This window comes from Myxocyprinus asiaticus, chromosome 5 (genome assembly GCF_019703515.2).
Source record: "Myxocyprinus asiaticus isolate MX2 ecotype Aquarium Trade chromosome 5, UBuf_Myxa_2, whole genome shotgun sequence".
Classification (NCBI taxonomy): domain Eukaryota; kingdom Metazoa; phylum Chordata; class Actinopteri; order Cypriniformes; family Catostomidae; genus Myxocyprinus; species Myxocyprinus asiaticus.
In genome coordinates, this window is record NC_059348.1 from 13,390,092 (window position 1) to 13,417,147 (window position 27,056).

General features: G+C 40.1%; 1 protein-coding gene across 1 annotated transcript in view; it reads right to left on the reverse strand.

The window, feature by feature from the left end:
• LOC127440956 (corticotropin-releasing factor receptor 2-like) overlaps nt 1-27,056 on the reverse strand; it is a 142,539-nt gene that overhangs the window by 50,537 nt on the left and 64,946 nt on the right. The gene's annotated exons all lie outside the window — the stretch shown is intronic.

A 27,056-nucleotide genomic window follows, 5' to 3' on the forward strand; every position in this document is an offset into this window, starting at 1 on the left:
GTAATATATGTACCATTTTTAAAGAAAACATGAGTGAGTAGGCAAAACTAATTTCTTTTATTTCTTATGGGATTCATATTCAACTGTAGGTTATAACAGAATGGCACAATCATAAATCAAAACATGGCAACAAAGAAAAAAATTAAATGACCCCTGTTCAAAAGTCTGCATACCCTTAGTTCTTAATACAGTGTATTGCCCCCTTTAGCATCAATGACAGCGTGCAGTCTTTTGTCATAGTTGTCTATGAGGCCCCAAATTCTTGCAGGTGGTATAGCTGCCCATTCGTCTTGGCAAAATGCCTCCAGGTCATGCAAAGTCTTTGGTCGTCTTGCATGAACCACACGTTTGAGATCTCCCCAGAGTGGCTCGATGATATTAAGGTCAGGAGACTGTGATGGCCACTCCAGAACCTTCACCTTTTTCTGCTGTAACCACTGGAGGGTCAACTTGGCCTTGTGCTTAAGGTCATTGTCGTGCTGGAAAGTCCAAGAGCGTCTCATGCGCAGCTTTCATGCAGAAGAATGCAAATTGTCTGGCAGTATTTTCTGATAACATGCTGCATTCATCTTGCCATCAATTTTCACAAGATTCCCCATGCCTTTAGAGCTCACACACCCCCAAAACATCAGTAAGCCACCACCATGCTTCACAGTGCGGATGGTATTCTTTTCACTATAGGCCTTGTTGACCCCTCTCCAAACATAGCGCTTATGGTTGTGATCATAAAGCTCTATTTTGGTCTCGTCACTCCAAATTACAGTGTGCCAGAAGCTGTGAGGCATGTCAGGGTGTTGTCGGGCATATTGTAACTGGGCTTTTTTGTGGCACTGTCACAGTAAAGGCTTCTTTCTGGCAACTCGACCATGCAGCTCATTTTTCTTCAAGTATCGTCGTATTGTGCTCCTTGAAACAACCACACCGTCTTTTTCCAGAGCAGCCTGTATTTCTCCTGAGGTTACCTGTGGGTTTTTCTTTGTATCCTGAACAATTCTTCTGGCAGTTGTGGCTGAAATCTTTCTTGGTCTACCTGACCTTGGCTTGGTATCAAGAGATTCCCGAATGTTCCACTTCTTAATAAGTGATTGAACAGTACTGACTGGCATTTTCAAGGCTTTGGATATCTTTTTATATCCTTTTCCATCTTTATAAAGTTCCATTACCTTGTTACGCAGGTCTTTTGACAGTTCTTTTCTGCTCCCCATGGCTCAGTATCTAGCCTGCTCAGTGCATCCACGTGAGAGCTAACAAACTCATTGACTATTTATACACAGACACTAACTGCAATTTAAAAAGCCACAGGTGTGGGAAATTAACATTTAATTGCCATTTAAACCTGTGTGTGTCACCTTGTGTGTCTGTAACAAGGCCAAACATTCAAGGGTATGTAAACTTTTGATCATGGCCATTTGGGTGATTTCTGTTATCATTATGATTTAAAAAGGAGCCAAACAACTATGTGATAATAAATGGCTCCATATGACCACTATCATTAAATAAAACACGATCAGTCATATTTTCAAAATCAATGCCAAAATTTCACAATTTCTGCTAGGGTATGCAAACTTTTGATCACAACTGTATATATATATATATATATATATATATATACAGTGGTGTGAAAAAGTGTTTGCCCCCTTCCTGATTTCTTATTTTTTTGCATGTTTGTCACACTTAAATGTTTCAGATCATCGAACAAGTTTAAATATTAGTCAAAGATAACACAAGTAAACACAAAATGCAGTTTTTAAATGAAGGTTGTTATTATTAAGGGAAAATGAAATCCAAACCTACATGGCCCTGTGTGAAAAAGCGATTGCCCCCTAAACCTAATAACTGGTTGGGCCACCCTTAGCAGCAACAACTGCAATCAAGCGTTTGCGATAACTTGCAATGAGTCTTTTACAGCGCTGTGGAGGAATTTTGGCCCACTCATCTTTGCAGAATTGTTGTAATTCAGCCACATTGGAGGGTTTTTGAGCATGAACTGCCTTTTTAAGGTCATGCCACAGCATCTCAATAGGATTCAGGTCAGGACTTTGACTAGGCCACTCCAAAGTCTTCATTTTGTTTTTCTTCAGCCATTCAGAGGTGGACTTGCTGGTGTGTTTTGGATCATTGTCCTGCTGCAGAACCCAAGTTTGCTTCAGCTTGAGGTCACGAACAGATGGCCAGACATTCTCCTTCAGGATTTTTGGTAGACAGCAGAATTCATGGTTCCATTTATCACAGCAAGTCTTCCAGGTCCTGAAGCAGCAAAACAGCCCCAGACCATCACACTACCACCACCATATTTTACTGTTGGTATGATGTTCTTTTTCTGAAATGCAGTGTTACTTTTATGCCAGATGTAATGGGACACACACCTTCCAAAAAGTTCAACTTTTGTCTCGTCAGTCCACAGAGTATTTTCCCAAAAGTCTTGGGGATCATCAAGATGTTTTCTGGCAAAAATGAGACGAGCCTTAATGTTCTTTTTGCTCAGCAGTGGTTTTCGTCTTGGAACTCTGCCATGCAGGCCATTTTTGCCCAGTCTCTTTCTTATGGTGGAGTCATGAACACTGACCTTAACTGAGGCAAGTGAGGCCTGCAGTTCTTTGGATGTTGTTGTGGGGTCTTTTGTGACCTCTTGGATGAGTCGTCGCTGCGCTCTTGGGGTGATTTTGGTCGGCCGGCCACTCCTGGGAAGGTTCACCACTGTTCCATGTTTTAGCCATTTGTGGATAATTGCTCTCACTGTGGTTCTCTGGAGTCCCAAAGCTTTAGAAATGGCTTTATAACCTTTTCCAGACTGATAGATCTCAATTACTTTCTTTCTCATTTGTTCCTGAATTTCTTTGGATCTCGGCATGATGTCTAGCTTTTGAAGATCTTTTGGTCTACTTCACTTTGTCAGGCAGGTCCTATTTAAGTGATTTCTTGATTGAGAACAGGTGTGGCAGTAATCAGGCCTGGGTATGGCTAGAGAAATTGAACTCAGGTGTGATAAACCACAGTTAAGTTATGTTTTAACAGGTGGGGCAAACACTTTTTCACACAGGGTCATGTAGGTTTGGATTTTGTTTTCCCTTAATAATAACAACCTTCATTTAAAAACTGCATTTTGTGTTTACTTGTGTTATCTTTGACTAATATTTAAACTTGTTTGATGATCTAGTCAATGTTTTTTTGCATGTTTGTCACATTTAAGTGTGACAAACATGCAAAAAAAAATAAGAAATCAGGAAGGGGGCAAACACTTTTTCACACCACTGTATATATATATATATATATATAATACAAATGTCAATTCAAAAATCTTTGCACTTTAATTTATTTTCTGTATTTTCTGACTACAAATGACTCAGTCATAGAGATGAGTATGAAGTTCTACTCTATTTCAAGGGCTATTGGCCCGACTGTATCCAAGGCAAACCTTCCAATTCAGAGTTTACCTTTCTAAAATGCTGTTTTTAATTTGGGCATTTGAGCATGTAAACTCACAGAACTGATTTAGTTATTTTCTTATTCCTAGGGGTTATTTGCATGTTTATTTTTAAATCTGTCATGTTCCAGTCTACTTGCTTTGCATTGGTTTACCCTCTTATTTTTCAATTTCACAGTAAATTTGTAACTCCCTTCCAAGGAGCACTTTCATACTTAATAAATTCGATTATTCGAAATCCTCTTAATTTTCGGAATCTCCTTATTATGGATATTTTATTAGAGACACTCCAAAATTCACAATGAGTCAGCTTTTCTATGGTAACCGAAGAATACTTCTATTTTCAGCATTTTTTTTATTTTTTGAATAATTAAGGCCACGAAAGGCATGGTTGACATCTGCCAGCAGTCTTAAAATTGTTTTAGACTTGGACAGTCTTTTGTGGACAGCTGTCTGAATGGGTATTGATGAAACATGTGTCATGTGTCAGCGGCTATCAGACAGTGTTGAATTTGCAGCAAGTTTGCGCCAACTCTAGTTTTTTTTTCTAAGAGCCGAAATAATGAGCAGATTTTGATAGTTATCAGCATTTTGCAGTACATGTAAAACACTCATAAGTGTGCTACATACTGTACAGTATTTTGTTGCTCAAGAGTATTGTTAGCTAAATTTGCTAAATGCTAACATCAGAATCAGCTCTAACATGAGGCAAATCTATTGTTTAGTTCACACAAATTCACTTTAGAAGTTTCATTTATGTAAACAGATCAGTCAACTCAACAGGTTTTGAGATGACTGGTGCTCGCCTGAAGTTGAACACATTTAAATTGTGCAGTAGCTCAACTGAGCTGTTAAGGACAAAAGATATGAAATCCCCTGAGCATGCAAGTCAACACATGAGCTGAAATTGTCCACAAAATGATGTGGTTGCTTCAGCAATTGTATTTTTCATATCAAATTTGCTTTTATTATGCTATCGGTTAACTTTAGATGGAAAGTTTACGGTAGGGAGGTTAGTTTTGTTTATTTAAAACATCTTTTAACTAAACGTAACAAAATCTGTTTGGGAGAACATTTAACTTGCTTTAAGCGCAATTCAGTGGACATTTCACCTCATAGCTGCCGCGATATGTTTCATGAACCATGTAATGTTATTTTGCCAAAATGATGACATGTAATTTTCATGAGATCAGGCTGAAAATTACCTCCAGTGTGCATGTGGGCATGGAGTCATTACTTTTTGTCAAGCCACATGAATGTTTTTGATCTCAAATAAGCTTGGTGAGGTTCTCACATGAATTGTCAAAGTGCACTTTAGTCAATTGGAAGACAATTTGAGTGAAAACCTAAGCTGTAACAATAAGAAAGCACACTGCTTTCAGCAGGCAAGGTCTTCATAATCAATAAACCTTGACTCAGAGCAGTCTGTTAAGTCACAAATGTTGACAGTTCAGTGAATGGTACCAAGGATGACATAACATTGATGTAATTTTAGGTGACAGAATTCACATTTCTAAAAGTATTTGACATCAATGAAAGGCTGTAAAACTAGACACAACAGGAAACTGTAATTTGTCAAGGACAAGCACAGACTCCTCAAGGAACAATTGCATCGGATGAGCTGAATTAGTCTTGAGAGTGAAGTGAGCTAGACTGAAAGGGCAGCAGTGTGTATTTAGGCCACACTTAGCCATAACTGCAAGACAAGAAAGTTAATGGGAAGAAACAAGTAAAGAAACTGGACACCTTGCACCTGTACTGGCTCTGTCAGAGTAAGTTTGAGCAAGATTCTGTTATGAACTGCTTTGTCAACCTATCCCAGTACAGGGCATATTAGTCCCCGAAGTGGGGCTGGCTGCGAACTCCTCCGCCGAGTTCACGAACCATAGGGCTAGGGAGGAAGGACATCCAGGGTACATGACTTCGTGAACTCGACTGGGGGTAAAAATGCACGGTTTTCACCTCAGGGGAGGGGAAAAGCGCTATACACAAGCGATACACTGGTCAGCTGTTCCGTATTACCGAACACTACCTGTTCATACCTGAAAGAACACGGGATGAAACCGGCTCAACCCGGAGATTGTAAAATCTTGCGAAAGTATTGGGTGTTGCCCAGCCCACTGCTCTGCAGATGTCTGCTAGAGAGGTGCCATTGGCCAGTGCCCAAGAGGACGCCACACTCCTTGAGTGTGCTCAAACCCGCAAGGGGGCGGGCATGGCCTGGGTCTGGTAGGCCAATGCAATGGCGTCCACGATCCAGTGGGCAAGCCTCTGTTTGGAGACGGCGTTCCCTTTCCGCTGTCCACCAAAGCAAACAAAGAGCTGCTCAGAGCATCTAAAGCTCTGTGTGCGATCCAAGTAGGTGCGCAAAGCACGCACCGGACACAGCAACGATAGGGCTGGGTCTGCCTCCTCCTGAGGCAGCGCTTGCATGTTCACCACCTGATCCCTGAAGGGGATCGTGGGAACCTTGGGCACATAGCCCGGTCGGGGTCTCAGGATCATGTGAGAATCTGGCGGACCGAACTCCAGGCAAGTGTCGCTGACAGAGAACGCTTGCAGGTCCCCCACCCTCTTGATGGAGGCGAGCGCAATCAGGAGGGATGTCTTTAAGGAGAGGGCTTTCAGCTCGACTGACTCTAGTGGCTCAAATGGGGCTCTCCGAAGGCCCAGGAGGACCACGGTGAGATCCCATGAGGGTAAGAGGCATGGCCTGGGAGGATTAAGACTGCGGGCGCCTTTGAGGAACCTGATGATCAGGTCGTGCTGTCCAAGGGACTTAATTTGACTGCGTCGTGGTGAGCCGCTATAGCGGCTACATAAATCTTCAAGGTGGAGGGGGACAGCTGCCCCTCCAGCCTCTCCTGCAGAAATGAGAGCACTGACCCAACTGCACATCTCTGGGGGTCTTCGGCTCGGGAAGAACACCAATTTGCGAATAAGCACCACTTTAGGGCATAAAGCTGCCTGGTAGCGGGAGCTCTGGCTTGAGTGATCGTGTCTAAGACTGCTGGTGGTAGACCGCTTAGACCTTCCTCGTCCCATCCAGGGGCCAAACATGGAGATTCCAGAGGTCTGGGCGCGGATGCCAGAGGGTACCCCGTCCCTGAGAAAGAAGGTCCTTCCTCAGGGGAATCTGCCAGGAAGGTGCTGTCGCGAGGAGCGTGAGGTCCGAGAACCAAGTCTGAGTGGGCCAGTATGGGGCCATGAGGGTGACTTGTTCCTCGTCCTCCCTGACCTTTCACAGGGTCTGTGCAAGAAGGCTTACTGGGGGGAATGCATATTTGCACAGCCCCCAGGGCCAGCTGTGTGCCAGCGCGTCTGTCCCGAGGGGGGCTCCCGTCAGGGAATACCAGAGTGGGCAGTGAGAGGACTCCAAATCAGCTGGACTGCATGGGGGTGGAGTCTCCACTCTCCACTGAGCATTGCCTGCCACGACAGTGCATCCGCTGTGGCGTTGAGGCTGCCTGGGATATGAGTGGCCCGCAGCGACTTCAGCCGCTGCTGACTCCAGAGGAGGAGATGGCGGGCGAGTTGCGACATGCGGCGAGTTGCGACATGCGACGAGAGCGTACGCCGCCTTGGCGATTTATATATGCTACTGTCGCTGTGTTGTCGGACCGGACCAACACATGCTTGCCTTGGATCAACGGCAAACCCTCCGCAGGGCGAGTAGTACAGCCAGCAACTCTAGGCAGTTGATGTGCCAACCCAGTCACGGTCCTGACCAGGAACCGGTGACTGCGTTCCCGTAGCACACGGCCCCCCAGCCCAGTTTGGAGGCGTCTGTGGTGACCACGACACGTATGGACACTTGCTGTAGGGGAACTCCTGCCCGTAGAAATGCAAGGTCTGTCCAAGGGCTGAATATGTGGCGGCAGAGCGGCGTGATAGCTATGCGATGTGTGCTGTGGCGCCATGCCCATCTCAGGACTCGAGTCTGAAGCCAGTGCAGAAGCTGTCTCATATGCATCAACCCGAGTGGCGTGACTGCTGCCGAGGAAGCCATATGCCCCAGAAGCCTCTGAAAGTGTTTCAGTGGAACCACTGTCCTCCGCCTGAATGACTTCAGGCAGTTCAGCTCCAACTACGTGCGCTTGCTTGTGAGGCGTGCTATCATTGAGACTGAGTCTAACTCCATGCAGAGAAAAGAGATGCTCTGAACCGGGGAGAGCTTGCTCTTTTCCCAGTTGACCCGAAGCCCTAGACGGCTGAGGTGCATGAGCACCAAATACCTGTTCATGCACAGCAAATCTCGAGAGTGTGCTAGAATCAGCCAGTCATCGAGGTAGTTGAGTATGCGGATGCCCACTTCCCTTAATGGGGCAAGAGCTGCCTCTGTGAATGTGAAAAAAAATAATTTCACTGTATATGTGCAAATGTATAATGTGTGATAAATAAATAAAATTAAATAAAATAAAATTAGATTCAGCCACAGATGGCGCTCCTGGACCACCAAGGTGGATATCACCTGCCCGAGTGCTCACGCCGTGACCTTTGTCGCCCGGAGGGTGAGGTCGGTCGCCGAACGCAGCTCTTGCAGCACATCGGGATCAGGACTAGTGTACCTGCAGGAGGGCCATGGCATGCAGGGCGGAGATGGCCTGTCCAGTGGCACTGTAGGCTTTGGCCGCCAGAGACGACGTAGTCCTACAGGCTCTGGAGGGGAGCGCTGGACGATCCCGCCAGGTGGCGGCGTTTTGTGGGCACAGGTGCATCGCGACCGCCTGATCCACCTGAGGGACCTCCGTGTACCCGTGGACCGCCCCACCATCGTAGGTAGTAAGAGCAGACGAACCCAGAAGTCTGTTTCGGGCAGCAAAAGGTGCCCTCCACGACCTCGTGAGTTCGTCATGCACCTCCGGGAAGAAAGGAACCGGCGGGGGGGGGGGGGTCGTGGCCGTGAGCACCGCCCCGAACCCAGGAACCAATCATCAAGCCGCGAGCGCTCAGGGGAGGCTGGAGGGTTCCAGTCCAACCCCATACTCGCGGCGGCCCGGGCAAGCATGGCAGTCAGCTCTGCGTCTGCCTCAGACTGGTCGGGCAGACCCGAAGGTGGCCGCCCAGTCGAGTCCTCGGCATCCGACATCACCAGTGCGCTCTCCGATGCAGCAATCGAAGACTCATGCTGCTCGCTGGCCCTGAAAGAGACGTTAAGCCGGCCATGATGGGGAACGGGAGGTCCGTGGGGAATTACCCGGCGAGACCACGCCCACTGAACTCCCCAAATCGCCTCCAGAACCAGCCGGGCCGGCCTCACACCCGTGGGTAGAAGGCACAGTGTGGGAGGTGGCTAGAGTGGCTTTCCCTCAGAAGAAGGAAAGCTGCGACCGCAATGTTGCCATGGTCATATCCTCACAATGAGAACATGAACCATCCGCAAATGCTGCCTCAGTGTGATCGCTGCCCAGACACGTGAGGCAGCGCCCGTGGCTGTCGGAGGCGGAGAGATAGCGACCACATCCAGGAATCACACAAAGATGGAAAGGCTTCTTTAAAAAGACGTTCAACGTCAATGTGTGTGCTCTAATAGAGAAAATATACTCTTTAGCAGGAATATACACTCTTTTAGCGCTGTCGAAGCGCCCAGGGGATAAATCTGCACTCGTCGTGCAGAAGGAGAGAAAGCCCCTAGAAATTCGCCATATATCCAACAGCATACGCTTCTTAAGAGGTGAATGGAACAGCAGTAATATTCAGCTCGCTGATAGTACAACCACTCGGCTCCGAAGAAAAAATATGAATGAATCCTGCATTCTAGCTCCCTTTTATACCCGTATGTCCAGGGGAGTGGCATGCAAATTCCACTCGCTAATTCTCATTGGCCTTTTCTCAAAGATCTGTGGTGATCGGGGCTCTCAAGAGCGACCCCTAGTGTCACTACATCGACACAACGTCGAGTAAGTGACAGAAGGGGAACCATAATCAACAGTATAGGTACACCATGTCACAGAATCGACTCAGTGGTCTTGTGAAAATAAGTATCAACCATGTGATTGCTGGGCAGATTTGACAAAGTCATTGATGATTTTGCATCAATGAAAACTAGGAGGGGAGGGTTACATTTGAAATTAGGAATTACAGTTGAAGTCAGAAGTTTACATACACTTAGGTTGAAGTCATTAAAACTCATTTTTTAACAACTCCACAGATTTAATATTAGCAAACTATATTTTTGTCAAGTAATTTTGGACATCTACTTTGAATCATGACACAAGTAATTTTTCCAACAATTGTTTACAGACAGATTGTTTCACTTTTGATTGACTATATCACAATTCAAGTGGGTCAGAAGTTTACATAAACTAAGTTAACTGTGCCTTTAAGCAGCTTGGAAAATTCCAGAAAATGATGTCAAGCCTTTAGACAATTAGCCAGTAAGCTTCTGATAGGAGGTGTACTGAATTGGAGATGTACCTGTGGATGTATTTTAAGGCCTACCTTCAAACTCAGTGCCTCTTTGCTTGACATCATGGGAAAATAAAAAGAAATAAGCCAAGACCTCAGAAAAAAAATTGTGGACCTCCACAAGTCTGGTTCATCTTTGGGAGCAATTTCCAAATGCCTGAAGGTACCACATTCATCTGTACAAACAATAGTACGCAAGTATAAACACCATGGGACCACGCAGCCATCATACCACTCAGGAAGGAGATGCATTCTGTCTCCTAGAGATTAGTTTGGTGTGATAAGTGCAAATCTATTCCAGAACAACAGCAAAGAACCTTGTGAAGATGCTGGAGGAAAGAGGTAGACAAGTATCTATATCCACAGTAAAACGAGTCCTATATCGACATAACCTGAAAGGCTGCCCAGTAAGGAAGAAGCCACTGCTCCAAAACCGCCATAAAAAAGTCAGACTACAGTTGGCAATTGCACATGGGGACAAAGATCTTACTTTCTGGAGAAATGTCCTTTGGTCTGATGAAACAAAAATTTAACTGTTTGGCCATAATGACCATCATTATGTTTGGAGGAAAAAGGGTGAGGCTTGCAAGCTGAAGAACACCATCCCAACAGTGAAGCATGGGGGTGGCAGCATCATGTTGTGGGGGTGCTTTGCTGCAGGAGGGACTGGTGCACTAAACAAAATAGATGGCATCATGAGGAAGGAAATTTATGTGGATATATTGAAGCAACATCTCAAGACATCAGCCAGGAAGTTAAAGCTCGGTCGCAAATGGGTCTTCCAAATGGACAATGACCCCAAACATACCACCAAAGTTGTGGCAAAATGGCTTAAGGACAACAAAGTCAAGGTATTGGAGTGGCCATCACAAAGCCCTGACCTCAGTCCGACAGAAAATTTGTGGGCAGAACTGAAAAAGCATGTGCGAGCAAGGAGGCCTACAAACCTAACTCAGTTACACCAGTTCTGTCTGGAGGAATGGGCCAAAATTCAAGCAACTTATTGTGAGAAGCTTGTGGAAGGCTACCCAAAACATTTGACCTAAGTTAAACAATATAAAGGCAATGCTATCAAATACTAACAAAGTGTATGTAAACTTCTGACCCACTGGGAATGTGATGAAAGAAATAAAAGCTGAAATAAATCATTCTCTCTACTATTATTCTGATATATTATTTCACATTCTTAAAATAAAGTAGTGATCCTAACAGACCTAAGACTGAGAATTATTTCTACGATTAAATGTCAGGAATTGTGAAAAACTGACTATAAATGTATTTGGCTAAGGTGTATGTAAACTTCTGTCTTCAACTGTATGTGTAATAGCACAAGCAGCAATCTGTAAGTATTCTGACATTTTCTTATTTATTGACTCTATAATTTAATTGTGCAATTTAAGTTCTGTGTATATATAATGTCTGTTAACATAATTTGCCATATATATATATATATATATATATATATATATATATATATATATATATATATATATACAGGTGCATCTCAATAAATTAGAATATCGTGGAAAAGTTCATTTATTTCAGTAATTCAACTCAAATTGTGAAACTCGTGTATTAAATAAATTCAATGCACACAGACTGAAGTAGTTTAAGTCTTTGGTTCTTTTAATTGTGATGATTTTGGCTCACATTTAACAAAAACCCACCAATTCACCATCTCAAAAAATTAGAATATGGTGACATGCCAATCAGCTAATCAACTCAAAACACCTGCAAAGGTTTCCTGAGCCTTCAAAATGGTCTCTCGGTTTGGTTCACTAGGCTACACAATCATGGGGAAGACTGCTGATCTGACAGTTGTCCAGAAGACAATCATTGACACCCTTCACAAGGAGGGTAAGCCACAAACATTCATTGCCAAAGAAGCTGGCTGTTCACAGAGTGCTGTATCCAAGCATGTTAACAGAGTTGAGTGGAAGGAAAAAGTGTGGAAGAAAAAGATGCACAACCAACCGAGAGAACCACAGCCTTATGATTGTCAAGCAAAATCGATTCAAGAATTTGGGTGAACTTCACAAGGAATGGACTGAGGCTGGGGTCAAGGCATCAAGAGCCACCACACACAGACATGTCAAGGAATTTGGCTACAGTTGTCGTATTCCTCTTGTCAAGCCACTCCTGAACCACAGACAATGTCAGAAGCATCTTACCTGGGCTAAGGAGAAGAAGAACTGGACTTTTGCCCAGTGGTCTAAAATCCTCTTTTCAGATGAGAGCAAGTTTTGTATTTCATTTGGAAACCAAGGTCCTAGAGTCTGGAGGAAGGGTGGAGAAGCTCATAGCCCAAGTTGCTTGAAGTCCAGTGTTAAGTTTCCACAGTCTGTGATGATTTGGGGTGCAATGTCATCTGCTGGTGTTGGTCCATTGTGTTTTTTGAAAACCAAAGTCACTGCACCCGTTTACCAATACATTTTGGAGCACTTCAGGCTTCCTTCTGCTGACCAGCTTTTTAAAGATGCTGATTTCATTTTCCAGCAGGATTTGGCACCTGCCCACACTGCCAAAAGCACCAAAAGTTGGTTAAATAACCATGGTGTTGGTGTGCTTGACTGGCCAGCAAACTCACCAGACCTGAACCCCATAGAGAATCTATGGGGTATTGTCAAGAGGAAAATGAGAAACAAGAGACCAAAAAATGCAGATGAGCTGAAGGCCACTGTCAAAGAAACCTGGGCTTCCATACCACCTCAGCAGTTCCACAAACTGATCACCTCCATGCCATGCCAAATTGAGGCAGTAATTAAAGCAAAAGGAGCCCCTACCAAGTATTGAGTACATATACAGTAAATGAACATACTTTCCAGAAGGCCAACAATTCACTAAAAATGTTTTTTTTATTGGTCTTATGATGTATTCTAATTTTTTGAGATAGTGAATTGGTGGGTTTTTGTTAAATGTGAGCCAAAATCATCACAATTAAAAGAACCAAAGACTTAAACTACTTCAGTCTGTGTGCATTGAATTTATTTAATACACAAGTTTCACAATTTGAGTTGAATTACTGAAATAAATGAACTTTTCCACGACATTCTAATTTATTGAGATGCACCTGTATAGTTACTTCATTTCAATATTCATTGTCTAGTTATACCCAAAAATGAAAATTCTCCCATCATTTACTCACCCTCATGCCATTCCAGAAACTTGGCTTTCTTTCTTTTGCAGAATGCAAATTAAGATTTTTAGAATAATATTTCAGCTCTGTAGGTCCATACAATGCAAGTGAATGTTGGACAGAACCTTGAAGCTCCAGAAAGCACATAAAGGCAGCATAAAAGTAATCCAGAAGACTCAAGTGGTTAAATCTATGTGTTTAGAAGTGATATGATAGGTGTGGGTGAGAAATAGATCGATAATCCCTTTTTACTCTAAATCTCCACTTAAACTTTCATATCTGAAAGTGAAACTAAACAGGCATCACATGTGACTTTAAGATGTGAAAGTGGAGATATAGAGTAAAAAAATACTTAAATATTTATCTGTTTCTCACCCACACCTATTATATCGCTTCTGAAGATATGAATTTAACCACTGGAGTCTTATGGACAACTTTTATGCTGTTATGTGATTTTTGTAGCTTCAAAGTTCTAACCAACATTTACTTGCATTGTATGGACCTACAAAGCTGAGAAATTCTTCAAAAATGTTTTTACTTGTGTTCAGCAGAAGAAAGAAAGTCATACACATCTGGGATGTAATAAGTGTGATTAAATTATGATAGAATTTTAATTTTTGTGTGAACTAACCCTTTTATATATTTTGTGTTAAAGCATAGTTCTTAAAAAAAAAAAAAAAAAAAAAAAATTAACATCGTAAAAATCCAGAATTTTGTGTGTGTAGGGGCGGGGGTGGGGCACCAAGGGGGTTGGGAAGCTAAGGGGGGCACCAAGTAAACCAGAACCACCACTGGCTCTAAGTCTAAAAATCGGAGCCTTAATATACTTTATGGTGGCAGCCGTGTGCAATGGCTTTATATTTGCCAACATCTCCAGCACCGCAGCAGGGCATCATCTTCACAAATAGCGGTTCAATTAAAACCTGCCCACACATACGCTTTCATTTCTACTATTATGACTAATATAATATATATATATATATATATATATATATATATATATATATATATATATATATATATATATATACACACACATACACACACACACCGATCAGCCACAACATTAAAACCACCAGCCTAATATTGTGTAGGTCCCCCTCGTGCCGCCAAAACAGCACCAACCCACAACTCAGAATAGCATTCTGAGATTATATTCTTCTCACCACAACTGTACAGAGGGGTTATCTGAGTTACTGTAGACTTTGTCAGTTCAAACCAGTCTGTATATATATACTGTATATATCTATATATCTAGATCTGCTTCTAAAATGTTAACGGTGACATCAGTGTAGGAAAACAAGGATACAATGTGGCCGACAGCATCCTTGAGAGTCAGAAAGGAAGACGAGGATGATTGTAGAAGAGGAAGGTGGGAACACGAGCCAAGATAGACAGATTTCCCCTTAAATATAACATCTCTATTCCCTCTGAATTTAGTTTGTAATACAATCATGCAACCACTTTGTACCAACTACTCTATGTGGTCCTGCACACAAATCCATGTATTTTGTTTATTTATGCTGATTTATTTTTTTTCATACATTGTTTTTTTATTTTATTATTTTATTTTACTCATCTATTTTATGCCTTCATTTTAAATTATGTAATTTTATATTATTATATATTATACAATAAAAATTATGTAAAATTATGTAATTTTACATTATTATATATTATATAATAAAAATAGGCTTATGTAGTTGAAATAAGCAGACCGATATAATTTGAATCTTTTTTAATTTAAATTAACTACATTAAAAATGTATGTACTGTATCATGGTTACTGTATAGTACTGCATAAAGCGTAAGAATCTCAACATTAACTGTATTAATTGTTTTAAGTGTAATTTTGCCTGCAGGTGTCTGCATAAGTTTGTCACTACGTTGCTCTTAAGCACTCTACAATTACTCCACAGCACTCATAAATCTATGACCATTTTCAAGTACTACTTAAGTTACTATGCTTTTGGGAAACAGCCAATAATTCTAAGATGATTCGTACAATCATTACTACGATCGTACTTAAGCTTACGATCCTTTTGGGAAACAAGGCCCTGAAAAATTTCAGGGGGGAAAAGCGCTTCTTTTGAAAATAATGTCACAATGCAAAAAATCTTAATGGTCCTAAATACAGGCTATAATGTCTTAAAGTACAATTCAATTAGCAATTTTTTTTTATTTTTGGGCGAACAAAAGGTTTCATAAGATTCACCCGGGTTTGCTGCATCACTCCGTACATTTTCAGTTAGATTTCAGTTGGACAAAAACAATAAGACGTCTTTTTGAAACACTTTAGTCCAACTGAAATTATATCAGTTTATGCAAAGTCTGACAAACAGACCTAGAAAATGCTATTGTCGCTAGGCTTCGTCCAGCAAACATACTAAGTAATCGGACCGCAACTGACCCCAGCACGTGCTCCGAAACACAGAGGTGGCGCACAACATTTAATCAGGCGTATATGTTCGACCTTCCTTCACATATGCGATTACATATTGAGCCATGTATTTGGATGGACAGATCAAGACTGTAGCTCCACTATGTAAAAACCCACTATAGCTCAATTATAACTGTGCATGTTAACGTACTGATTGGTAAAGCTAAAAGCTATAGTGATTTTAACATTTCTCCCACTCATATGTCTGCATTAAAGCTGTTTATACATTCAGAGCCTTACTTCTTTCATTCCACTAATCTTTTCTTAAAATGGCAATTTTTAAACCTCTCTTTAAAAGCGGTCCTTTTAAAGTTGCATTATGAGTGATTTACAGATGCTGTGATTCATTTGTTGCATTGTGCATTAGTTTTACACTTTATTGTGATGTAGCTAAGCAGGCTGCTGAGCTGTCGTGCCATCCTGAGGATTGGACAAAATTTAGCTTGTTGCAGAGAGATGTGCCAGTACTTTTCAAAGTGATCAGACCAGAGGTGGAAAGTAATGAATTACAACTACTCTCGTTACAGTACTTGAGTATATTTTTCACATTTTTCTACTTTTTTAAGTATGATTAAAAAGCATTCAACTTTGCTACAGTTATTTTTCACCACAAAAACATTAAAAAAAATACATCATATTTCAGAATTTTTGGGAAGTTTTTGTCGAGAAGAAATCGGCAATTTATAAGCGCTAAATCTGTTTTATAAACTAAAACGCGCTGTGCGCTGCACGACGGAAGCCTGCAGGACACAGCATCATGAGCACATCAGCTGGCATAAACTTCCGCCGGTGTCCTCTCTTCTCTAGCTTCTCCAAGACTTTCTGCCCTGTCACTATACAAGAACTGTAATACTGTGATTTTCTGCATATTTCATTTTATTCTGGAAAGGAGCTGTTCATTCAGGTACGAGGGAACCATTTGAACACATTTAATCACTGATCAAACTTCACTTGTTTTTAAGGTAGGTAATATTTTAATTGTCAAACATTAACACAATGTAGTTTACAATCTTGTTTACTTGCTACTATATGTCTAAAACAAACTTTTAATACCTTTGAAAGATACAATGCCAATAGTGTCGGAAATTAATGGGGACTCAGGGCAAAAATGCCACAGAATTGTACAAAAATATCCCCGAAATTCAAAATATGGGGCAAAAAATGCCTACGCAACGAGTTCCCGTGTTTTATTAATAATATCTGATATAGTTACAATTACGTACATTGTGATCTTCTTTTGACTTCACTGAACATTATTTCTTTCCCCGCCGTCCAGTTCCTCGCACCATCGCACGCATAGACGGGCTCTCCGCTTCTATCAATGAGCTCGGTATTGTACTCCTGCAATAAATTCCATAACCGTTTGCCCCTCTTGTTCAAAATAAATTGTCCTAGTGGTTAACACTCTCACTCAAGGTGCTGTACTGTACTTCCCTGCCCTGTGCTGCTGTTTATCTGTCTGAAAAGCCTCACACGCTAGAGGCCAAATGTGCGCAAAGGATGAATGTTATATAAAGAATGTATGAGAAAACACAAAATATAAATGTAACCAAATGCAACAGTTTACTTAATAATAATAAATGTTAAATAACCATAATGTTAATTATGAATTTATTATTACAATTGTAATACAATACATATACAGATCAACCGCTTTTACTGTTTGAATAAATCATATCTCTCACTCAACACTGTGTGTTTGCCTTATTTTATTCAGTTGGCATGTAGGAGTTGATAACAGTTGCTTAATAATCTCATTCCATATCTGGATAAATTTCCTCCTCTATAATAATATTGGCAATAAATTATTTTGGCAATATTTTTGATCAGTTTAATGCATCCTTGGTGAAAGGAAGCATCAGTTTATTTCAAGAACAAAAATGTCTTTGTGTTCTAAAAATTGAAGCGTACATATATACAATATATAATATAATTTTCATAAAGTAATTACTTGAGTTGTTTTTCGAAAAACTACTTATTTACTCGAGTCATAATATTTCTCAGTACTTCTACTTGTACTCTTATTTCTTCAGTAGCAGTACTTTTACTTAGGTAAAAAAAAAAAAAAAATCAGTACTCCTTCCACCACAGGATCAGACTCACGATCATATGATAAAACAGGCAAAACAATCCCATAGACTTGCTTTGAAGGAGGGACTCGAGGCATATTAAAAGACCAAAATAATAATGTAGAGACCTGAGGAGAGGGTGCATGTTCTCATTATCCTCATTTCCTGACACTCTTCACTTCTATCTGTTTAATAAAGAGCCAAAAGCCCAAAACAAATATGAAAGGATAAGATTCCCTGAGTGCACTAAAGAAATTGCTTTGACTTCAGGCATCTAATATTTGAGAGCGTGCTACAAGACACTAGGCCTCACTTGACACAGGTCACTGAACAGGACATATTTCCCATGTGGAAAAGCACCTGCAGTAATTGGAGCATTTGTGTAGGAGTTTAATTAGGGCTGAACGATTAATCCTTTTTAAACCAAAAATCACGATTTGAAAGGGTGCGATTTTCAAATCGCAAAAGCTGCGATTATTTCTTTAAACAAGGGATATCAAATATGATAACAACAAGCATCCACGTAGACTGTTTGCTTCCTGAATGTATTACGTTTTATGCAGAGTTGAACCAATAGGAGGCATTTTAACACTGCTCGTGCTGAGTGAATAACAAGCCAAGAACGTGGTTCGGCTAACTTATGAAAAGATGAGCGGGAGCGGTTCATCTCCACAACAAAGTTTGTCTGTAGAAGTGCAAAGTCCTGCAGATGACTTGGTACCATAAAAAACAGCAACACATATGTGTGGAATTATTTTGGGTTTTGAAGTTCTGATGTACTACAAATGCAATAGTGTTGGGTTCAAGTCCACCTTAGTCGAGTCTGAGTCAAGTCCGAGTCTTTAAACAATCGAGTCTGAGTTGAGTCCGAGTCCAAAAAGGGCCGAGTCGGACTCAAGACCGAGTCCATAACAGGCTGAGTCCGAGTCGAGTCCGAGTCAGAATTAATCTGTTCATGAATCTGAATTAAAATTGTACCGTAAACTCAACATCAATATTTTAAGCTTATTTTAAACTTCACAACTAAGAAAAAACAATTGTCAATATAAATGTAACAAAAACACCTCTGTTGTATTTCATATATACATTTTATGATTAGTGTCCTGCTGAACAAACTTCAAAGTGGTTTCAGAATGAAAGCATATGCTTTAGGTGTATGAAGACAAAACTGTCCTTCAACACAATTCTTATTGAGTTCTGTTGACATTTCAATTATTTGATGGTTTTTCCCCTCCACTCTAACATACACCAAGGAAAGTGAAAGCTGAGTTAGTTATTATTATTTAAAATTTTAATTTAGTTTTTATTTCTACTTCATTTTCAATTTGTCAATTCGATTTGATTTAATTTTATTTAAAATGATCCCTATCTAAAGAAATAATAGTATATACTGAGATTTCTTTCTGAATCTTTTTTCTCTACCTGTCAACTGATTTGAGAAAATACAGTACATACAAATGAGTCACAGTAGTAATTAGCACTCGCTGAGAAGTTTCATCTCACGATTTGATTGCAAATGCTACATCCAAAAACAATGGAAAAGCCCACTGATAATATTAGCGTCATGTCCTCATTGACATTATTTTCTAGTTAATTTGCGGGAAACCGAACAATGCAGGGCACTTCTGCGTGCTGCTGATGTACATAAATCCCTGATGTGTCCGTGTGCATCTCGCAGCAGCTGCCGCAGAAGATAAAAAAATAAAATAATAACTGATATTTGCTTGAGCGGCAGCCGTGTTGGTCTGCAATCAGTCTGAAATCTTTAAATACCATCCAAAGAAAATTTTATTGAGCTCTTCTTTAACTGCAAAAATATGGAGAATAATAATTTTGAGTCATAAATTGAACAGAATTGTCCTTCAAAAGTGTCAGAGATGTAGGCTAAAAAAAGACGTGCATAAGTTACCCGGTGGTTTACAATAAAAATAAAAAAACATTTAAAATAAAAACGTCATAACCATCTAAATTAATCTCGTAACATGAAGTTTAGCTTCATACACACACACACACACACACACAAAAAGATAATATAACATTTATTTTATAGTCTATAATTAAATTATAAACAAAACATTTCACTGCCCAAAATATCCTAATATTCTACTGTGAATGGTTGAATGTTGTGAATGGTGGACAAATGCTGTAAAAGAATGTATTTTAAGCAGCTCGTCAATGCTTTGAAAATAGTTAATCAATAATAAATAGGTGCTGTTTATCTATTTAGAGTTGCTGTCTGCTTTAGCAATAACGCTTTTTTCCCCGACTATTTAAAATGTTACACAGTTAATTCATCAAGCTATTATGGACCAGTTCAAGCTGACAACACTGCGTGGACCACAAGAGTCTACAGAAGCCTACATGTGTAGATACATTACCCCTAAAAATGTATGTAATTTTTATGTATTTTTATTTCAATATCCTGTTTTAAGTAAACTGTGAGAGACATGATGTGGGTGACTTGACTCAGTGAAGTTCTTGATTTTAAGTTTTTAACCTCGATGAATCAGCAATGCGAGCACCGTCTTGGCTGCACAAACGCCACATGCAATTTTGCATGTGAAACTGCCTTGTTTAGTTTCTATTACACTGGATACATACCCATCTTTATGTTTTCGTCATGCCAGCCACCTCGGTATTCAATGTTATACAGTAGTCTCTGTAACATTCAAGCGTATTGCTTGACTGATGAGTGTGCCTGTGCATGTGCGTATGTGTGTGTGCATGTGTTTGCTTAAACACAGTGAAACAACTCTGGCTACTCTACGACTTCAGGGGCTAATACAACTGCATGCAGACAGAGATGTGGTCATTAATTTCTGTTTTGTTATTTATTTATTTTTTTCATTGCATTACAAATGTCATGATCTCGGAAAAAAATCCAGAGTCCCAAAGGCTCGAGTCCGAGTCGGAGTAAAAATGCATCCGAGTCCGTGACAAGTCCAAGTCCATTAAAATTGGACTTGCAACTCGGACTCGAGTCCCAGTCCAAACTCGACTACCCCAACTCCACTTTGTAAAACCCGGCGAACGTCTGTGTCGACCTCGCGAGGCAACACAACCAACCTATATCAACACCTGAAGAAGCATCACAGGCAACTCTATGATGAATGCAAGGCTAAAAGATCCACAGATGAACACACTGCTTCATTACAACCCCCACAACTGACAGCCACGCAAACTTCTATTGCTCAAGCCTTTGAAAGTGAAATAATAGACGCCATAACAAGGTACCTAGCTAAAGATATGCATTAGGGTACGATTAGTTCACACCGTCACAAAAAATGGTTTTAAAAATCGTACCCTAATGCTCAATAAAAGATACCACATTCCCTCTCGTACATTCTTTAATCAAGTTGCCATCACAGAACTGTACGATACGTGCAAGAAGGTTGAAGTTGAGCTGAAAGATGTGGAATATTACGCGACAACAACCGACATGTGGTTCAGCAGGACCACTGAACCATATCAGTCTCACTGTTCATGTCTTCCGTGAGGATTTCGAATTAAAGAGTTGTTTACAAACGTCATACTTTCCCATTGACCATACGGGAGAAAACATCACTTCTGGATTGAAAGATGCAAAATCTAGCTGGGGTCTGAATAAAGAAGGCCAGGTGTGCATCACCACAGACAAAGCAGCCAACATCATAAGGGCAGTGGAAATAAATGGATGGATCAGGCTTCAATGTTTTGGCCACAGACTCCATCTTGCGATTGGGGTTTCATTTATAATATTCATTTTATAATCTGAAATTCATATAAAATACATAATCAAAAATGTGTCATTTATTTTTAAAAAGACATTAGAATTGCACAAGTATTAGATATTGGGAACACTACAGTTAAGTTCAAACTGTTAATATTAATGTAAATACCGATCATGCAATAACACATAGCTCGCATAGTACACAACTCAGCAATGGCACCCAGCATGCATTGCGGCATAAATCTAAAAATCAGTTTGTTGATTGTCACCATTGATGAGTTTTGTATGCTGAGTGTTAATGTCTGTATGTTTAATTTTGCAAAAAAAAAAAAAATTTTCGTAAGTGGTTATTGCATTTTTCACTAGCAATATCTGCTCAACTTGACAAATATCTGTTGCAGTACCTCTTTCATATAAACTGCTACTGGTATGAATAATGTAGCTTTAATTTTATTTATAATAATAATGTAATGAAGCTCAGCAGGCAATGACAGGCAGACAAAAAGAGAAACCCAAGTGCAGTTTTTCCAATCGTGATAACCAGAAACCCTAACTATAATTGTGAACAAAAAAAACATATACAACTTGACTTGGAAACAACGTAACATTAGCAACATTGGGGGGGGGATTGGGGGGGGGGGTTGTGGTGTGGCTACATGGCATGACATGTAAACATGGAATGGCAGGATCCTGACTTGGCCCTGGTAGGCGTTGATGACGACGACTTGTTGGCCGTGGCAGGCGTGAACGCTGGACCGTAGAGCGAAGGCGGCCTGGATCGCGGAGCAGGAGGCGGGCCTGGACCATGGAACAAAGACATGCTTGTGACATGGCATGGAGCAGACTGAAGCTTGGCTGTGACATGGCATGGAGCAGACTGAGGTTCGGCTGTGACATGGCATGGAGCAGACTGAAGCGTTATTGTAACAGGCTCAGGCGTTGCTGTGACATGGAGCAGGCCGAGGTGTGGCCGCGACATGGCCTGGAGCTAACTCTGGCATGGCCGTGACATGGCCTGGAGCTGACTGAGGATCTGGTGCAAAAGGTGGCGCAAGCTCAGCGACCATGACATGGAACTCTGGCTTGGCGGCCATGACGGAGTGGAGCCGTGGATGACTGGAAAACGACCTCCGTGGTTGTGATTACAGGCAGAGACTGGAGAAAAGATGTCCTTTTCCTTCTCCAGACAGCTAGGAGCGTGGTTACGGGGACAGTCGAGGCTACAGGCATGGGTGCTGGCTCGTTAACTGTGGCAGGCATGGGCGCTGGGTCATTAACCGTCTCCCCTACAGTGAATGGTGAACCACTTATCAGTAGGGCAAGGTCGATATACTGATTAATGCTGTCAGTACACTGACCGTTAGGCAAACCGGCTCATTTAGCCCAAAACGGAAACAGTCCATGAGGGCCAACTCATTAAAATCCACCCTGCAGGCCAGAGCGCAGAATTCGAACGATTCCCCTGGCGAAGACGAAATAGCTGAACTGCTGGGTTCATCTTGTGTCGGTCAGGTATTCTGTAACGAAGCTCAGCAATGACAGGCAGACGAAGATGAAGTGAGAAACCCAAGTGCAGTTTACTTCCAATCATGATAACCAGAAACCCTAACTATAAACGTGACTTGACTTGACTTGAAAACAACATTACATTAACAATACCTGAAAAAACAACAATGGCAAACATGAACAATGATGCATTGCGGAATGAATCTGAAACTGAGTTTGTTGATTGTCACCATTGATGAGTTTTGTATGCTGAGTCTTTTCTGTTCACCTTATCACAAAATTGAACTGATCATTCTTGTTACAAAAATATTATTCAATAGTATTTCTGAATTTCATATTATGATTTTACTTTTAATGATAATACTTTAGATGAGATCTCACTTAATTACACTAGATGACAACCAGTTGGAGTCTTTCTATCACAGTGTTTTGTACTTGAACAGCACTACACTGTCCTGAAGATAGTCAAGGTTCAAGTGTCTAACCAAAGAGAACACTAATCACCATAATGGTGACTTCAAATTAAATAACAAAATGACATCAGCAACACTAAATAGAGACAAAACTCTAGTAATTATCAGTAAATAACTTTTGCAGATATATAAAAACAAACATCTTCACTCAACATATTGAAAGATTGTTGTCTAATAACATATTTTATTTGCAGTTGATGTACATCTAATGTTGTGTGGCTGTGAGACAGATTTAATTGTTGTGGTGTCTGCTGGTCTGTTCTCTTGTTTTCCTGTTCTTGTTGTTTCTCTTTCCTTCAGGAGATTCTGCTTGTTAACAGCAGGTGTCATCACTAATGATCAATCATCTCTCAGAGAGTGTATCTACTTTATTTAATTACCTGCTTGGGCAATTTAATGTTCAACACTACAAAGTATATATTCAACACTGCTTCAGTGTTCGTTTTTAACACCAGCGGGTGAGACTCAAATGAACACCAGGAGTGTTAATTTAACACTGGGATTTTGCGGTGTTGTTTCATCTGTTTATTTTAGTTAGAAAATAATAAGTTTGTAATTATGCTTGGTCTTTGTTTGATGCAATGCAAACCACCACAACAAACTTGTAGATGTTTTATTTTTTTAAATAATCACATTTTAAATCACAATTTTGATCAGAAAAACCGCAGTTAGATTTTTTCCCCAAATCGTTCAGCCCTAAGTTTAATTGACTTTTCCTCCCTACATATCATTAGTTGAAGTGCACTGGCACTCATAAAGGGCAAGCTAACAGCTTTGAGCAGCTGCTTTCATCTTCAGCGAGGATTCCCTCTTCTGTTATTCATGTAACATGCTGAGAATGAAGCAGGTCAAATGTGCTTTATGATATTGACTTAAACTCAAATCAGACCACAGACATTTTTACTGGCACACGAAATCTCTTTGTCTATTGGAACACACTCAAAACAGGAGGTTTGGTGAGCTTTTAAGAGACTTGGGCAAAAGAGAAAAAAGGTGTAATGACTTCAGTGTTTTGTACATTAATATTTCTGTTTTTTCATTAAAGGGTAATCTAGCAAATCTTATCAATAATCGTGCAACTCTAAATCACAATATAAAAACATCTAAGTCCAGTACGCATCTGCAGTACCACAAATCGTTTCTGTGGTCTTAGTCTCCGAAGACTGAATGCACCCAACATGTGAAACATGTTTATGGCCTGCTCACTTGCTTATAGTTTTAGTTAATGTTTCATCCACTGTCTTTATTTATGAAAGCCAAGAACACATGCAGGCTATTCAAAATTCCAATGAACACAAACATGCAACCAACTACAAGGTTAGGTCACAGCATATTTCTGCTTTCTAAATCTACCTATTCCAGATTTGTTGACCTTTACTAGTTTTAATTCACATTCATGACAGAGGATGTCCTTAAACATGTTTGTCATTCTTTGGCCTGATAAATGAATGATTTTTGTCATGCATTTCATCATGTGAGAAATGTGAATCAACATTTGAGAAGAGCAATGTGTTGAATATCAATACAATCTACTGCATGTATTGCTGGAGACAGAAATGTAAAAAAAAATAAAAATACTTTGGGAGGCAAACAATCTGATAGTAAAACATTCTGGTTCAGACTTCTCTCCATAAATTCGTTTTAAAACACAAATGTGATACAGGAACGAGGGGACCTCTAGGTGGGCAGAAATCTTCTAAATTGTTAACATCAAAAACAGCTGACTTGAACAATGGGAGTAGTTGTAGTATGAGTGACTGGCGAGTCAACTGGCTCCTACTTGTAATTCAGAGAAACTTTAACTATGTTGAAACATCACATGTCCCAGAAAAAGACACCTGATCATCATTTTGATCAATCTTCAAGAGGATTCTGTTATTATAAGAGTGGGGGTTTGTGAAGGTTTTTTTCACTTTTTACTTTAGGACAAAAAGTTGGATATAACTTGAACTAAGTTAACTAGAAATCAATTCACATTGAATTTTATTTGAAATAAACTGATTGTTCCTTACTTAAATTCTCATATATTTATCAGGGGTGTGTTTCCCAAACAACGATGTAACTCACTGCTTAACCACCATAGTACGATGCATCGTTGGAGAAATTAACTAGCTAGTCACGACTTTCCTGAAACCATAGTAACAACATCGCACGTTCATCATTCGAACCAAGCTGGTTCAAGATTCATTTGACTCGCTTGGACTTAGACTTGTTCAAGGTTGTGGCAGAGGGAATCGATTCCTTTTCGGAAACAGCTCTCAACAGCAACTTCGTCTTGTAGTTCAATTTAGAAAAGAAGAAACGGAACGCAGCAAAATCAGCGCTATTGAATTAGAATGCTGTCGTGATAATAGCTCATTTACACATACACCAGAAAGATGTTTAATGCAAGAAAGCTGATGAAGACGTGAAATCGTCATGCACCGTATACTGAGACAGCTCCTTCGTGCTGCAATCGATGTGTTTCTCTCGACATCAGACTTCGGTGTTCCCGAGGTGCTTGAGCACAAACGCACATGCATACTTTTCAAATGGGCGCATTCTTTTAAGAAGAGATCATCCCTATGCCCTATTCCCTTCAAAGCCTTTACCATCCACTGTGAGAGCAGTTGAGGGCTGAAAGATATGGGGCTCCAAAATAACAGTCATTTGGAATTCACTTTTTAAGCCATTTTTTTTTTTTTTTATTATAATTCAGTTTGAAGCTATCTATTATAATTGTTCTCCCTCCCTTCGGAGGCTGATTTATCCTGCTTCGAACACATCCAAAAATGCCACTTGTGCATTAACATGGACACAGAAGCTTGTTCTCCAACAGAATCCGCTTATGTTAAAGCGCTTTCTCTTAACAGCCTTTAATCCCTTAAATGGCTGAATTCATGTTTATATTACATTTAAGAACGACGCTTTCAGTAAGACCCTGAATAATTTTATTTTTTTTAAGCATGTACGTAAATGTGATCAAAGTCTTGACAGAATGAAAGATGTATACGTAATAAAAGATACAGTAGCCTCAGCGAAGTGAAATGATGTCCACAAAGAAAACAAGGAGCTATGCTTCTTACCACAGGTAAAGAGCTTTAGCTCCAATCACACAGCTTTGCGATGCTGTTTGCGAATGTTCGTTCGAACTACGGTTTCAGAAAACACCAAATCGTTGAACTATGTTGGTAGCGATGGAAGCTCCGACCATAGTTGGCTAACGATGTTTTTGGGAAACCCAGTTTGGTTATGGCACCTAATACTCCTATTTAGATCATGATATAAAAAGTTACAAATAATACTGTTTCTGTTCTTCATACTGTCACTGTGCAGCTCCGTCATTTCCATCATAACCAAATAATTGTTATTATAATTATTTTATATATATATATATAATTTATTTTTTTTGGAAAACCTCACGTTCTCTAAAATGCTTGGCTGGAAGGTAATAACAGCAGTATTAGGGACAGTGATTACTGTCTATGTTATAAATTACAAAACAATATGTTATATTTAATATACATAAAATTATAAATTGTATACATATGAACTACTAAATAAATAAAAAATATGATTTGTCTCAGATAAAAGTGCAAGCAATTATTATTAATATTATTATAGTTTTTTCCCCCCTGATTTCAACACTTAACCTTATATAACACTTTATAAATGTATTATTAAAGTTCTGGCAAATTTAACACAACATTCTTAAAGATTTGTAAACGTTAACAAAGAGACACAATTCTGTCCTTTTTTTAACTAATTATTGTGACTGTACATTTATCTGCATGCACATCTTTTTGATAATTGGTTAGGTTTAGGCATGGGGTGGTTAATTTATATTATAAATTATATAACTAAATGTAATATATAATATAAATAAATACATGTTTTTACACATACATAAAT